Source organism: Neovison vison, chromosome 13 (assembly GCF_020171115.1).
Source record: "Neovison vison isolate M4711 chromosome 13, ASM_NN_V1, whole genome shotgun sequence".
Taxonomy (NCBI): Eukaryota; Metazoa; Chordata; class Mammalia; order Carnivora; family Mustelidae; genus Neogale; species Neogale vison.
The window spans coordinates 64,680,605-64,697,171 of NC_058103.1; the positions used below are offsets into that span (position 1 = coordinate 64,680,605).

Below are 16,567 nucleotides of genomic sequence, written 5' to 3' on the forward strand. Positions count from 1 at the left end.
TTCTTGATTATTAGAATAGGGCTGTCCGAATCTGTGTCTTCAGGGTTGGAGCATTTACATCTTAAGCCATATTTTTGAGCTTTATGTGACTTTCTATTAGGAAGAGTTAAGGCAAGGAGAATGATTTAGTTATTAGAATAACAAGTTTGAGTATCTTTCCCAGGGCAAAGTAATACCACAAACACCTGTGTATCCAGCATAATCCCCTTTTCTCAAAAACTCACAACAGAAAGATAGAGAAAATACAGCAAGGCGGAAAAATTGTATTTTAGCCTATTTACCAGAAAGCATATGCTAGGAATATACCAGATCACCAAACTACTGGTAAAACTGTACTTGAAAATGCGCATTTTTGCACAAAACTACAGAGATGCGTCTGTCTGTGACTCCCGTATTGTGCTTTCTGGCCGGTGTTTGCCCTCCTCATGTGAGGCTTCATGGTGGCCCCTCAGCAAGTCCATGCCTAATGCCATTCAGTGGCAAACAAAGAGTCTTTTTACATGAAAGTCCAGGGTCCACGGCTCAGCTGTACATGCCCCTGAGTGCAGGAATCTGCTAGAGGCCAGCGCGTCCCTGCAGTAGCTCGGGCGCTGCCCCCTTTTCCAGAACACCAGTGTCCAGCCCGTCACCAGGCGTGAGTTTCACATGGAGCCAATATCACCACCACTTCAGGAAGGTGTGCAAGACAGAAGAGGGCTCAAGCCCAAGACAAATAATAGTCGTTATTTCTTGCAAACTCTTTGTATTTTACCATTAGCAATTTATGGCGAATAATCGCACAGTGAAATTATAGAGACTCCTACAATTGTCCTTGTAAATTAATAATAGGCTTTCTTGATTGGGATAAATTTGCTGCTGAGCCTTTGGAAAAATTAAAAAGTGCAATGTCATTTAAAATTGCCAGAACTCGCACAGCAAATTACATCTGAGGTTAAGAATTGAGTTTTACCCCCTCTTCCAGCTTATTCCATTTGCATGATCTGGAAATCACATTACATTGGCCATGTATTGTTAATTGGACATAGATTGCATTATCTTTAATATAAATCAAACTACAAATATTAAAATGAATTGCAAATTCCCTAATAGAAGATCATAAAACAATCTTTTTTAAAGTATCTCCCATTAATAATTTAATTCCAATTATATCACTCAGAAAACTTAAGTAGGAAACCTGGCAACTTATTTCTCCAATCATTTCTTTTACATAACAAATACCTAAGCCTTTGAAAATAAATACCCAGGGCAAAATTCATTGTTATAGAAGAAAAATAAAAACATCAAGAACTGAAAACTTTTCATTCGAATGATTTCATGTAAAATACTGCATAAGAACTCCCAGCCTGCCTGTCTGGTGTCTTCCCCACCTATGTCAAGGGTCAGAAAGAAGTCTCCACAGAGATCTAACTAAGTTCCTAGAACTATTGTAATCTTACTCTCAAAAATTATAAAATTGATTATTATTCTTTTATTTATTTTTTAAAAGGTTCTCTAGCCCCTCAGATTTCCCTATAAATCTGCTATCTTTCTGAAGCCTTTGCATGGCCTTTAATGAGTTTATATTAAATATTTAATACTGTTTAGGGCATATCCACTACTACCCAAAACAGTTATATTCCCAGCAGTCCCACTGTTTCAGGCAGAGGACTTGATTGATCCTCCTAGCCTGAATTGAGTAGAATGAAAAGAAGCAGTTGGAAAATAGCAGCAATCATTTAATGCAGATGACCTCTGACAGCCTCGCAGCTCTTCTATCTGAACAGAAATTTGCATGGGGTCTCTGTGCAGAGGAACAATGTAACCTAAATGGTAGACAATCTTTATTCTAATGAAGTGGGTGTCAAGGTCAATGTAAAACTGCAATGATAAATGGTGCACCACTAGGCAAGAGAAGTTGCATAGGCATTGTAGTGCTTTCACATTAATTGAAGACTGAAATGCACTGCGTGAAAAGCACAAGCCTCTCTTTTCACCATAATGTGTTAATGCGCCAATGCCGAAATGATTTCTTCAAGATGTTTGCCTGTTGACACATATCTTATTGCAAAAATAACGCAAATGTGGGATTATGGCAAAAAAATGGACATTTTTAGAATTTAGCTTTTGCCTGGAACAGAATTACAAAAACCTAAATAAAATGTCTCCAAACAAGTCCTGACACCTAATGTAATTCCTTTGATCCCCTTTTCTTTTCTTTTTCTATTTAGACCTGTCTTTAATTAGTTTCAACCAGGCAACCTTTATGGACCCCTTCGCTGGGTACTTTCATACTGAGCTAACTGTAAAAAAGGACCAAAGAGAGGAGAATCATTCAAATATTATTTTTTCTTCTCACTTCTAAGTTTTCTGCTTAGTCTGCAGTTAAGATCTTCAGGTATTGTTTGTCCTGAGTGAAAATGTAGGAAAAGCCTATGGTTTGTAAAAGAAAATAACTATTTTCTAGTGTGAGAACTAGAAAACTATAATCTGGCCATTTGACATTGCCAAAATGACTATACGGCAATAATTACACCATTTCTTCAGTTGATCTAGCAATTTTGTGGCAGCCAATTTTTTTCGTTATATAAAAATAAGGACTGTAAGCTGCTTTAAAAAAAATCCTGATCTACTTAAGCCTGTCTAGGGGACATTGTTTGCTAATACACTCATTAGCAACCAAGCATTTTAACTTCATCAATTAAACAGGAAATGGAGTTGCACCATTAGTTTCACAATTTGCTAAAATACTGATAAGAGCATATTACGAACCATTTGAGAAACATTTTCAGGCTCAACCCATAATATGTCATAAACTCCATGCATTTTTAAGGTTGACTTTTTTTTCTTTTTTTCCTGATTCCGGTAGATGTAGCCACCTTTCTAACACTAAGCTTCCTGCTACAAATAGATTTTTAACAATGGAATTATAGTTATACTAGTCAGAAACAGTGAGCGGGTCTTTTGATCTGTAGTCTTGGTGACTAGGAGGGCTATTAGTATGATTTCCTAGAAAATAAATGATATTGCTGGTTTGCAATTCTGAGGGAAAACAAAGTATTTCAAATAGAATTTAAAATTCCTTAAATGGTAACTTAGAGGGAGAAAAATCTCAATATGAAGGAGGATAGCGAAAAAGAAAAAAAAGTTACTGATGAAACTGTTTAAAAAACTGTACAGCTTCATCTGTGTGTGATTTGTCAGGTCTGAAGCTTTGACGTGCCCAAGGGGCAGACCCCAGCGGGGAGTAGGCTGCCGAGCTAAATAGCTGTGAAAGAAGTCTTAATGTAGGATGGAATTCAAACTAACCTTGACATGACCTCGGGAAAAATATGCAAAAAGTAAAATGAATGCACTCTGCAAGATACATCCTAATTTTGTGGTGGAGCTGGTTAGTTTTACAAACATAACTGAGACCTTAAAAGAAAAATAGAAAGCTAGTAAAAGGGGCAAACTTTGGAATTCAGGCAAAAAACATAAGCAAGCATGATGTGTTACTGTGAAGGCATGTGAACCATTTGGAAAGAATCCAAATAAAAACCCACACCGAACAATATTGTTGTCAGCCTGTCTATTCAGGAAAATTGGGGTTTTTTTGTTTTGTTTTGTTTTGTTTTGTTTTTTTTAGGTTGAATATAAATGACACAAAGCCAAGATTACATCACTGCATTACAAAGTCTGTTGTGGTTTTTAGCTGAACAAGCCCCATGGATCTATTGGTTTAGGACAGTAATTCAGTAAGGAGGTTTTAATGTGTTATTTTTCCTCCAGTGACAATAAAAAAATAGAGGAATTTAGGGAAGAAATACTGTGGGTGCTCTCTAGTCCATCTCTTGCTTTTGATCTGTATTTGATAAGCCAAGCTCATGTTTTAGTTGATGCATTGAGTCTTGATTTGACTTTATTATAAATTTTGCCTGTTTTGAAGTGATCAGCTTAGGAGGGAGGCATTTGTTCTAGCTCCTTGGCCAAGAACTGGCTAACTCATTGGATATATGGAAATTTTAATTGACTGTCAACTTGTGTAGAAATTCAATCCTATTACCTTCTCAATGCAATTTTGTAGCAATACCAGTTATTTACTACACTACTAACCAGATTTTAAACATAATTAAATTGCTAAGAACAGACACCCAAAATCTAATGACTTAAATCCCTACAGCAAGGATGTGAATTCCTAGATCAGGTGTATATTTGATTTTCATAAGCATAAAGTGAGCAGAAGGATGCAATCATTTAGTAGCACAGAAGTACAAGTTTTCCTGAGAACCAGTTGAACAACTTATGTAAAGATGATGGTTTCATGGGTATGTTACACCACAGGGCTCTTTTTTGGTCTGGTTTTATTCGATATTTTTATTAATGATACATAGAAGTAAAATATGTTTATGGCATGTTGATTGGAATGCCAGATTATACTAATCTCAATGATCAATAAAGAATAATAAATATTTTAGTTCAGAGAGCAGGAATTCAAATACAAACAACGTAGTGGTATACTCGCAAACTGGATCTCTGCGCGGAAAAGAAAAAGAAAAAAAAAAGCCCTGATTTGTAGGGTTTGCTGATTTTCCTGTTATAAATAATCCCACCATGGCAGATTCCAAAGTACCAAAGGTTGCTACTGCCAACGAAATTCCTTAATATTTAACAATCAGTTCTTCTGACTCAGTACCAGCTAGATCCAGTACCCTACGGCCTGGCAGCTGGTGGAAAGAAGGTGAGTTGAGCACAGATAAGTCATATTCTTTCATTCTTTCATACTCTAATTGTTGCTAATGTCTTGGAAAAAGAGAGCTATTTTCTCTACTAAAAGAAAAACAATGCAAAAATATGAGGATTACTAACATTTGATCCCAGGGAAGGGGAAAAAGGAAGAAGTAGTATGGATTGTGGACGGTAGGAAAACCCAACTTCCATCCAAAAGGGGCAACCACTACCCAGCTCTGCCAACTGTTCCTATGTTGAGAATATGGCTTCAAAATGGCTTCTGTATGAACAGGGATATATGGTTAAGAGAAGACAGAAATATATATTTTCAAGTGAAATCTCCTCATTTTTATACATTGAATTAAAACTTTTTAATACTGTACAGGCCAAACTGTGTCTCTGAGTGGGATCCAATTCATAGGCAACTGCTTCACAATGTTTATTTATGATGATACTCCAAAGGGAACACAACATGCTAGCATAGTAGATTAAATCTAAATGGGAGATACAAGACAAGTCAAGCCTGAGATAATAACCTCCCACCAATAAAAAATAAAAATACAAAAACTGCATAAACAGTAGAAGTAAGTCAACAGACAGTGGAAGGTAAATTTAAAAAGGAAGTATGATCTGGGGCTGGACTGAGACAAACATTGGGTTATAAATAAGAAAAGCAACAGATCAGTTTGGTGGTGACTTATTAAGCTCAAACCTGCAGTCCTGGTTCTGGTTGGGTTTCATTTTCCAAGCAGGGCTTAGACAATGTCTAAAATGTCCAAAGGAGAGCACTCAAAGGAGGAAGAATATTCAATGCTTCTCTGAGGAGCAAGCTGTTGAAGAAGCTGAAGATATTCAGCCAAGGGTAAGTAAGAGTTGAAGATGAGAGAAGAGAGGGAAGGACAGGTTAGTAAACTTGGAAAATTAGAGGGCTTTCAATAGAAGAATATTAATTTCTTTCATCTGGTCTCAGAGGTCAGACATGGGATCAAAGGTTGAAGAATAAGTAGGAGGGGAGCTTGGGCGATGGGGAGTTCCCACTTACCATAGGTATGCAGGTAGAGACTAGAAGTGTACTTGATAGATTTTATGACATAATGAGGCACTGAATGAGGGCTGGCCTAGAAAATAAAGTCTAAAGTTCCTCTCTATTTTAGAAAGTTGAGCTCTTTCCTCACATTGCCAAATCAACCATCATGATGATATTACTCTGTGTAAAGGAGGGATGTCAAGACCAAAACACACCAAGGTAAGGAGAAGACAACGCTTACTAGAACAAGACTCACATATAAGATTCACATGTAGAGAAACCTAGGAGAACAACAAGGGAGTAGAGATACAACCACATAAAACGTAAGCTATTCAATCAGAGCTCAAGATGGGACATGGAAAATCCGAAGAAAAGGTAATATTAAATGAAAATCCTCAAATCATCTTCAATCTGTACTTCCATAGAAAAGCATTTCATTGAATTTGAGATAGTAAATGAAACATTTTGGGTCCTTTTTTGGTAAACATTTTATGGGAAACTTCAATAGAATTTATGCAGTTAAGTCAATATTTCAACAAGGTCTTTCCCGTAGATTTGTTTTAAAGATATAAACTTCACAAATGGTACTCTCAAAAATTTTCTTCCATCAATACAGAACTTTCTCCAACAGATTGAAGAAATGTGTTATAACCCTTGCTGCCAGCAGTGTGGGCATAATGGCAATTTCTCCTCCATGCTATGAAACTTCATGGTTGTGCTATATTATGTTGAAAATCTGCACATCTCAATGGGTTTTCTGTGCATTCCAATGCACTTCAGTGACGATGTGGATCATTGCCATAATACATCATGACTGTTCTAATTACGGTTTCATTATGATGCACCATATCAGGGCTGTCGTAATGTCATGTCAGCACATAGTAAGAATAGTTATGCAATTATGTAATATCTGTTAGAGCACGTAATGTAGGATGGAAAAAAGACACAAGGAGCAGCAATTAATGTAATGGAAACTCAGTTTTCTCCTTTAAAAAAGTTGCCAATTTAAAAGTATTATTTCTTCTGCTTTCCATCCTCTGACCTAAACAAATGCCTTGAAACACATCTATTTTTGTTTCATTGGGCACTACTTTATAATCTGCTGGATTTTTTTAAAAATAAAGCAAAATAAGATGAGAAAAAGGAAATTCCTGACTTTAGCTGTTCTCCACATGTCACAGGAAGAATGAGATTTACCTACAATATACTACAAGAAATCCCATAAAAATTTGAGTGTAGTACATTAAAGTCCCCTGAAGGCTTACTATTTTTTTAAAATTTTATTTATTTGACATTTATTTATTTGAGAGATCACAAGCAGGCAGAGAGGCAAGCAGAGAGAGAGGAGGAAGCGGACTCCCCGCTGAGCAGTGAGCCCGACACGGGACTCGATCCCAAGACCCTGAGATCATGACCTGAGCCGAAGGCAGAGGCTTAACCCACTGAGCCACCCAGGCGCCCTGAAGGCTTACTATTATGCAAACTTCAAAGACGGTGTCACATTCTTCTCTTTTCCTTGATCTCTTGTGTAGACACGGAACTTCTTACTTTACCCCTTAAAACTTGATCAGCTGTACCTTAGATAAACTCTGATCATGAAATGAAATAAAGCATTGATATCCCTATTTACTTCCCTAAATTATAACCATATATATATATATATATATACACTTGCCTTTAGCCTTGCTGCCAAAATATGCCCAAATATGTATAAAAACAGAAATCTTATTATCTATCTTATATTTGAAGAATAAACTCTCAATGGATGAGGGCTATTCCATTTCTGGCCAGTCATGGAGTACCTTGAATATTTGAGGTCTTCAGTAAACACTGAATCAATGAGTACTTTTTCAAACTAAGCATTATATGAATTGCTGTTTGTTGTTTTAATATACAGCCATGGGAGAATTTATATATCAAAGCTTACCCCATATCTCTATAGCTGAATTATAGGCTTCTTCAATGCAAGTATTTATAATAGAAATGCTGATGAAGCCTAACCATGGACATATACAGTTGTGCAGCAGCAGCCATTTCAAATATAGATGTATTTTTAGCATTAGGAGGCACCAAGTTTGTTTAAATCTGGACTTTTTTTTTTTTTCAATTGCAAGTAATGTTAATAGCACACTGTAAATGTTAAGGCTAAGTGTGCAATGTCAAAATAGATTGAATCTCTCTGAAAATTGGAAATTCAGGCTTTTCAAACGTAATCCAGATGTTTGGCTTTTATTCAGATTTCAAGAAAGAGGGAACTAATATGATATAAAATTCATACATGCATATTTCATTAGTGCCTTTTGTATCGCTGAATTAAACATTCTGAAACGTGCTTTTCTCAAATCACAGAGTTTTAAACCAAAGCAGTTGCCAAGATGTTGCGCACCTCAAAAATAATGCCAAATTAATTTCATAAGGAAGAGACTATATATTTCTCATGTTAATGCTGTTGATAATGTTTCTTCAAGGAGAGTATCTTGCTTTCTCTTTGAGGATGACAAGAAAAATGAGAGGTAGAGCGCTGCAGCCATTGTAGTTTATCAAAAAGATTGCTGCAGAACACGGTGACTTCGGAAATCTACAGAATCAGTGGTCTAAATGAAGGCTGAAAGCACTAACCTTCCCCCCCATAATGTCATTATCAAAAGCTATCTTTTCAAGTTTAGTGCACGTGGGCATTCTTCAGGGTCTGCGGACACCAGCACTGAGAAACTCACTATGATATCCAGAACTCACCATGTCTTAGGTTTTAAGACAGAGCCGATCAAAGCATTTCCAGAGTTGTCCACTACCAAAACACAAAGGAAATGCCATGATACCATCATATATTCACATCAAGACTTTTTCCTTTGTAGTATATTTCTGACTTTTTAAAGGGTTCTTACATCCATAATCTTAATAGAACCAAAATGCCATGGAGTTTTTCTTGGTGACCACCCAAATCCCTGAATTATAAAATATTTGATGCCTTAGGCCACTTTTTGAGGGTACTCTGGTACCTTCACTTCAGATAAGGATGAATGTAGTTTCAGAATTAGATTATAAGTTCCTACAATGGGGGTGTATGGTCAGGGATTGTGTGTTGTTCACCCTTTATCTATAGCAACTCTTAGCATTATGGGTTAGCTGTGGAAGTTGGAAAATACTTAATCATTTGAATTTCTTCCAAACAAAAGACCAAGTAAGCCTGTATCAGCAGCTGAAATATATGTCAGATATACTAATAGTACACAGAAATTAGTAGCATGTGACTGCCTCCATTTATCTCTGAACTTCATATGTTCAGAGAAAAACTATTTGATCACAATCTCCAACACATAAATATTATTCTCAATTTTTAGACAGAAACGGTGAATATAGTTAATTGTTTCCCATGGCCTGGAATGGTTAACCCAAGAAAAGCTTCTATAGAAATGTATCAAAAAAGAGAGGAAGGTGACAGAAACCTTTTAAATACTTAAGGACACCTTTTAGGAATTCAGTGTTTTCTCAGAGCAATAATATTTGACCCAGATGCAAGAAGTGGGTCCAATTTCCAATTCCAACAGCAATATACTATGGATTTTAAAACCTTTCTGTTCTAGCCTCTTTTTCTTTCTTTCTTTCTTCCTTTTTTTTTTTTTTTTTGGTTTCTTGGACGGTACATGTCTATATTTACTAGAGAGAGAGCTCAGAAAATAAATTTTAGAGATTTCAGGCTTTAAGCACTGTTTATTGTTCTAGCATCAGAAAGTCTGACTGTCATTTCAATGGATTGTTCTCTTTTTTGTTCTCCTATGACAAGCCCATGGGGAAAGTCAGTAATATCACTTCTGTCTTACAGATTGGAAATTGATACATAGAAGCTAAGTGACTTGCCCAAGGTCAGTAAGACATCGCTAAAACTCAGAAACAGAACTTTCAGGAGGAATTTCAGCTTAGTTTGCTATGTCATGCTGTCATTCTTGAAAAAGCACCTTTAGAAATCAGTCCAGAATTCTGAGAAAATTGGTAGGCCTTAGGAGTATAAGGTAAATAAATAAGGCCAAGAATGTCATTCAAACAGACTTCAGAGTAGTCAAAACACACTTGAGAACCCCACCCTTGGAGCTTCTATGGCCAGATTAATTTTGATCTAAGTTCATCCTCCAAACCTCCACAAATTTTTAGTAGCATGAAGTTGAGGCTAAAAGGGCAGACAGGCTCTCAGTGATAGTCACACCTGTTGTTCAGAAGAATAATGGCTCATAGTTTAAAGAAGATGTAGGGTACAGGTGAAAATTTATTAGCATATACTAAAACTATAAAGAGCAAACAGTGGTTATGATAAGAGCTTTTGAGCATTTTTCCAGCTATGTAAGGGAGTCTTCCATAAACATTCAAAAACATTTATTAGAATAGCTCCATCAAAGAGAAACACAGTGTGAGTGTGTGTGTGTGTGTGTGTGTGTGTGTTTGTCCAATCACAAGAGTGATAAAAGTAAGAAAGAGGAAGGAGTAAAGATTTAAAGGACAAAATGAAATAAATACACAGACTGATATAGAGAAAGTAATAAGGAAATAGGGGAAATTACAAAAGTTTCACCAGATAGGGGAAATAATAACTAGTCCACAGAGAATAAACCATAAAAACTACCTAAAAGTAGAGAATGTTGCAGAAGAGGAAGGAGATCACAGCTAGAGAGAAGGTTTTCAGTGAATGGGTCCCCTGAAATAATTGGATGAAAGAAGATGATACTGACAACTTAAAAATTAGTGTAAGAGCTGCAAAAATTCAGTAAGTGGAGATTGAAACAAACAAACAAAAAACCCAGAAGTACCAGGATGTGGCCATTCAGTGCAGCTTTTAGCCATAACACTGGATAACTTCTCAAGACGAAATAGGTACAAACCTTGTGATTGGGAGGATTTTCTCTAAGCACATCAGAAGGGAGCCCCCTCAATGGGCACCATTTTCTCTGTGGCTATTTCTTCTGCTTTTGCTCTATTGGTGGCTTGCTCTGTTGAGGGAAGTTATTTCATATTTTTGTGGTCATCCCATCTGTAAATCAGGGACAATGGATATCCTCACCACTTACCCACCAAAGACATTTTAGGAAATAAACAGATCTTGTTTGTGTGAAATTTCAGATCTCTCTGGAAGATGTGCCATTTTAAAACAAAGTCTTAGATTTTAATACATATGGCTTATAACATATGACTTTAATACATATGACTCGTAATTCCCATTCCTTTTCATTAACCATCTTAGAAATAAGGTATTATAACTACTATCTACCTTAGAGAATAAAATAGGTCACAATGGAGAGAAGCCCCTGAAAAGGTAAACAATATTTATATATAATGCTTATATATGAGCTATGTATACATAGTCTTTGTCTTTTAGAAAATATACCAACAAAGTGTTACTATTTCTCTCCCCACTTAATGAAGGGAGGAGGGAACATGCTGGTATTACCTAGTAACACTACTTCTCAAAGCCTACACACACATATCAATTTGATCACTAGGTCCTATAAACACGGTGACAGAAAAGGACCCATGCCATGCATTTTAATTTGTTAATCAATGAGATTCAAGGAGTTTGGCAAAAATAAATAAATAAATGAAAATAAAATATAAGCCCGGAATCAGTTTGCCTATTTTTAAGCTTCGTTTGCATTGCTTACTCGCTTTGCCCTTCCCTGTGCCTTAGTTGCTCATTGGGGGATCATATTAATACCACTTTCACAAGGTTACTCTGAGGATTGAATGCACTAATACATGCAAAGATCCTAGAACAACTCCTGTTACGTAATAAGCACTAGGTACAAGTGTTTGTTCAAACTTGATCCAAATCATGCCTGCTAAGAAAATATGACCTTTGGCCTAACTTTTCTCATCTCTTTTATGCCATTATTTTATACATTTATGTATATAATTTCCCTTCACTACATAAAACATTGAATCTAGGACTCAATGTTCAATGGAAAACAATCTTGCCTTTTGCTGACTTTCACTGAACACATGGATGAAAGCTATTAGAAGGTGCTGCTGATTTGCTCCTCTTCCCCAATGTATCTTCCTGATTTGGATAAAGTCCTAGTCATTTATAAAACTAAATCCTAGATCTGAGGGTTCCCTCCACACTATGTTGTACTCCTCTGCAACATACCTATCTTCGTACCTTCATTCCACTTATTTAAATTCAGTGAGGTCCAGTTCAAATATCATTTCTTCTTATGAAGACATCCAAAGAAGACCAGCATTTATTTTTTTTGCTACCACACATATTTGCTTTGTTATTATTTCTTGTTTTTTGGTTTTGCTTTTCCAAATAGGTTATAAATTACTAAAGGTAAAGGATAGCCTTCCTTTTATTTTGTTTTTCAGAGCATACAGTAACCCAAATGGATGTTTATTGCCTAATACCAGACAGCTTCATTTCTTCTCACTTTTCCTGACTTCTAAACAAAAGGTGAAATTTTTAGACCGTTCATTCCTAATATGTGTTAGACATGAACATGAGACATATGAACATATATTTGAAAATATATATGGTAGGAAATGTTTGTGCTTAGGCAAACAGAAAGCAATGCAAATTTCATAAATTATTAGTTGAGCTTGATACTAATTAGTGTAGTTTGCAAAATGGGAAAAACTTGTAATCAATTTTTCCTCTAGCAAGTATGAATCTGCCTTTAACCAGATAGCTCTCCAGAGAAGTAGCCCCAGTAGGGAATATGGAATTAGAGAGATTGCCTGTCACTAGGTCTCCCAGGGTAACTCTGAATTCAAACGTGAGCCTGTTCTTTACCAAAATGCCCTAGGGACGATTCTGGTCCTTTCCTCATAGACAGTTAAATGCCTTTAGCAGTATTTGCTATGACATCCAATGTGACAATTCAAATACAAACCAGTGATGTGCATATCGCAACTCAAGCAGAAGGTAAGAACAGGTTGTTTGTACCATATAAAATGACCCATTTTCAATGGAAATAAAAGTGAACATATCTGTTCTATGCTGCAAAGAAATTTGAGGAGGATTTGATCATTCTGCCCAAAGAAAAAGGTAGGAAAATTAAAATGTGTAGAAAATAAGACGTCAAAGAGAAAGCTAAATTTCCGTGACAGATTTAGCAAGACACTGTTCAGAATCCAACTGAAGAGTTATCTACTACTGAATAAAAGTAAAAAGGAAAGGAAAGGGTCTAAAAAGGCTCATAAAATCTGCATTTACTACTACTACCTGAAATGAACTAAAAATAATGTAGCATTTAGAAACTATACGCTTTTTATGGTACTTTGCCACAAAATTATATTTACCCATGAGTTTGTTTCCATAGCCTTTGAAATCAAGTTCCTATAGTTCTGGTTTTTGCCAGATGGTTCCTAGCCAAATCAACTACTAATTGGAATTATCTTTGATTTCTCACCAGTGAGAGAATATTGAAGTTGGAACGGACCTCTAAACCACCCAGTCCATCCGCCGCTTTATAGATGAAGAAAACAAAATCTGAGAGGATAAGAGTCATTGCCCAAGGAGAATCCAGCCTCCTTCTCCAGCACTTTATCACACAGCTTTCTAATCTTCCTCACATGGCACTGGTCTTTAGCAAAGCTCACAAATAAGATAAAAGAAAATTCAAAAGGAGAATCTAGAGAATAAAAAAAAAACAAAAAAAACATAAAGAAACTGGGATACTGATCTGAAGTTCACCCATGCTCTTCAAGAAAAATTAACATAGGGATCCCTGAGGGGCATGGCCTTTGTTTTTCCTGTCGAAGCTTCAAGATTAGTCAGTCCTGCTAGGACACAGCTGAGAATAATACTGAGTTATGGTAAACCTCTTACATGATACCCAAACTCCTTTTTTTAAAAACCACTATGATGTAGGTTTGAGTCTGCGTTTAAATATTTTTATTTTGTTTTCACTGTTTCTATCTCCGATTTAGAACTCATTTTCTAAATCAGTGTGAATTTGTGTATCAGGACCAAACATAAAATAGAGAGTCATTTCAGAACAGCAAAGCCACCGGAGAAGTGCTAATAAGAGCAGAATCACAGCCAAAGTTGAAAGAAGTGCATTAGATCCATTTTCTGCTTTCCTTTGGGTCCCACAAGTACAATAGAGCAGAGGAGGCCACCTGGTGGTGAAATGAACCAATTAACCATTTAATGCTACATTGAAGAACAAGGAAAACGGGCAGACTTTGGGTTGTTTTAAGAGGAAAACTAGAACCTTGGGCAAAAGAGTGGTAATCAACAGGTATTTTTGTGATGCAGACAGAAAATTGAACTGGGAAATCATTCAAGTCTGTAGAATAATGTATATTACTAAAGAGTTGTCGTAATAGTTATTTATATACAAGGAAATGGTGAACTTTTCTACAGTCAGATAGTTTAGGCACGCTGGCCATTTTGTCACTGTCAAAATTACTCAGTTCTGTTATGGAAGTATAAAAACAGCCACAAACAATACATAAATGAATGTGCCTGCCTATGTTCCAATAAAACTTTATTAAAACAAAACAAAACAAAACCAACAGGCCATGGGTTGGATTCGACCTTCCAGCTGCAGTTTGTTAACCCCCGAGTCTGTATTATATATTGAGCTACTTACCAAGCAAAAGGCTGAACCCCTTATATACATTACTCATGGAATCCTGGCAACCTTTCAAAGCGGGGGTTTTCCCCACTTCACAGATTTGAAAACTGCAGCTTAAAAAGTTTAAACAATTTGATGGAAAACAATCTACACTCCTTGATCCCAGGGTCCTCGGATCGAGTCCCACATCAGGCTCCTTGCTCGGCAGGGAGCCTGCTTCTCCCTCTGACTCTGCCTGCCTCTCTGTCTGCCTGTGCTCACTCGCACTCTCCCTCTGTCTCTGACAAATAAATAAATAAAATCTTTAAAAAAAAAAAGTAATGCTTTCTGGAGCCTCATGACCATTTTTTCTCTGTGACTACAGAAATCTGTTCTGACCCATCCTGCCATTTATCCTGCAGAGGCTGCTTCTGGTTCTCTCCATGGAGACTTTGCTCCTGTTTCTCCATCTTGCATTCTTTTGAAATGTTGTTTGTCTCCTACCATCTCTTTCTCCATCACTTCTTTTATGTTTAAAAACTTTATGTCAGTTTTCATAACAACAGATGTAAGTAAGCATGAAAAAAAGACAAAAGCAATGTATTAAAAATAGATAGCCATATATACAACAATAAGCCAAGGAAACTGTCATACTGTATATGCTCCAAATGGAATGTGAGCCAAAAACATGATGCTCACTCTTACATAAATAATATATTACGCATCCACTGAGAGAAGAAGCAGCTCTGTCCCCTAAACGGGAAGATTTTTTAGCCCATTTTATATCATTTTCTTTTCCTTCTTGAACTTTTTTTTTTAAGGTATACAATATGTCATACTATCCCAGACAGGCAATATTCCTCTTCCAAACCATCCATGAACTATTTTATTAACTGTTAATAAGAGAGAGTTGAAAAACCTGATGGAGAAATCCATGGAGCTTGGTAAAGCCACTCAAATATATGGACCTACCATCACTACCTCAATATTAGCATATTTTCTCCTACAAAAGAGGATAGATAGAAGTGGTTTCAGTTAGATAGAGTATAGACAAAAGCAACAGAAAGGACTTTTAAAAGATTTTTTAATTTGAAAAGAAACCTGCAAGAGCTTGAGAAATGTGACTATACAGAAAACAGAAAGAAGAGATTTAATTACCGAGCATGGATTCTGGCCGATTTGACAATTAAACCTAACAACAGAAGGGATTTACACTAGATATAAGAAGACTTTCAGGGCAGGGAGAGTTGTTAAACATTTTAATGGGAGGCTGTGGAATTCCCTCTGGAAAGATCTTTAATGGAGGACAAATTCTTTCCTATCTGGAATGGATAAAAAACAATCCTTGAAAGAGAGGAAATGAAATGAAGGTCCTTATGAGGTCACTCGCAGTCCTGAAACTCCAGGTAAATTTCTCACTTCCCATGGAAATAAATAACTGTACAAAACCTCTAAGAGATTCACTTTGGGAGATTCCGGAGAAAACACTCATTAAGCAGGCGATTTAAATCAGAAAGTATTTATTGAGTGCCCGATATTACCTAGCCCCAGGGAGAGCAGAGCACAGGTCCCAGCAGCAGTGCTGGACAATGGACAGAGAACACAATTATGCACTTCAGTTAATTTTTTAAAAAAATCTTTGAACTCCAATCAGCTTTCTGGAACTGTCTATTTCCTGAACTTGGTGAGCTCAAAAAATCCCACAAGAGCTGGCTGTCACATGAGATTTCTGGCATTACTCATGGTATCCCTGGATCTTTGTGTAAACAGAAAAGGCTTCTGACAGTGTTTCCATACTTCATCTCTTTTTCTAACCCAAACTTGGACGGACGGAGCCTCTTAAACTATCATCAAAACATGGATTATAAAATGCTAGCCAACTTTGAGTTATTTTGCTATATTCCCATGTTGCAGAAGAATTCAATTAGCTCAACTCTAGAGATTCATTTATACTTAAGTTTTAATGAACACGATTTTTGTTCATGGCTTGTAAGAAATCCAGTGATTTACGGAATGGCTCTTTAGCATCAGCAGGCAGAAGAGACTGAGGAAGAAGAGAGAAAGATCACACAGAGGAACGTTCTTCACACATATTTTCAAATCTCAACATGTCCCAGTTGAGGAAAGCTGAGGAGGAAGGACAAAGTTCAATGGGAAGACAGTAAACCCAAATGGATGTCAAGGACAAAAATATGGGCAAGAGGTGAATTCATCACAAATCTTTATCAAATTCTAATTTTAAATGGTACATCTTTTAGATTTTTCTTAATTGCACAAAATCACTGAAGCTCACAATTAATGGCTAAGT

The 16,567-nt window shown here is 36.4% G+C and overlaps 1 protein-coding gene and 1 long non-coding RNA gene across 5 annotated transcripts in view; one reads left to right on the forward strand and one right to left on the reverse strand.

Moving 5' to 3' along the window:
* Positions 1–16,567, reverse strand: part of AKAP6 (A-kinase anchoring protein 6) — a 552,477-nt gene that overhangs the window by 83,125 nt on the left and 452,785 nt on the right. The window lies entirely within an intron of this gene.
* LOC122894356 lies at positions 4,634–14,510 on the forward strand. 3 transcript variants are annotated; one of them, XR_006381777.1, is made up of 5 exons: positions 4,634–4,696; positions 5,436–5,548; positions 5,841–5,932; positions 12,065–12,149; positions 13,111–14,510. It is a non-coding gene; the product is annotated as an uncharacterized LOC122894356 (long non-coding RNA). The 3 variants fall into 3 exon arrangements; XR_006381776.1 differs by having other exon boundaries at positions 4,653–4,696; positions 5,439–5,548; XR_006381775.1 differs by lacking the exon at positions 4,634–4,696 and having other exon boundaries at positions 5,204–5,548.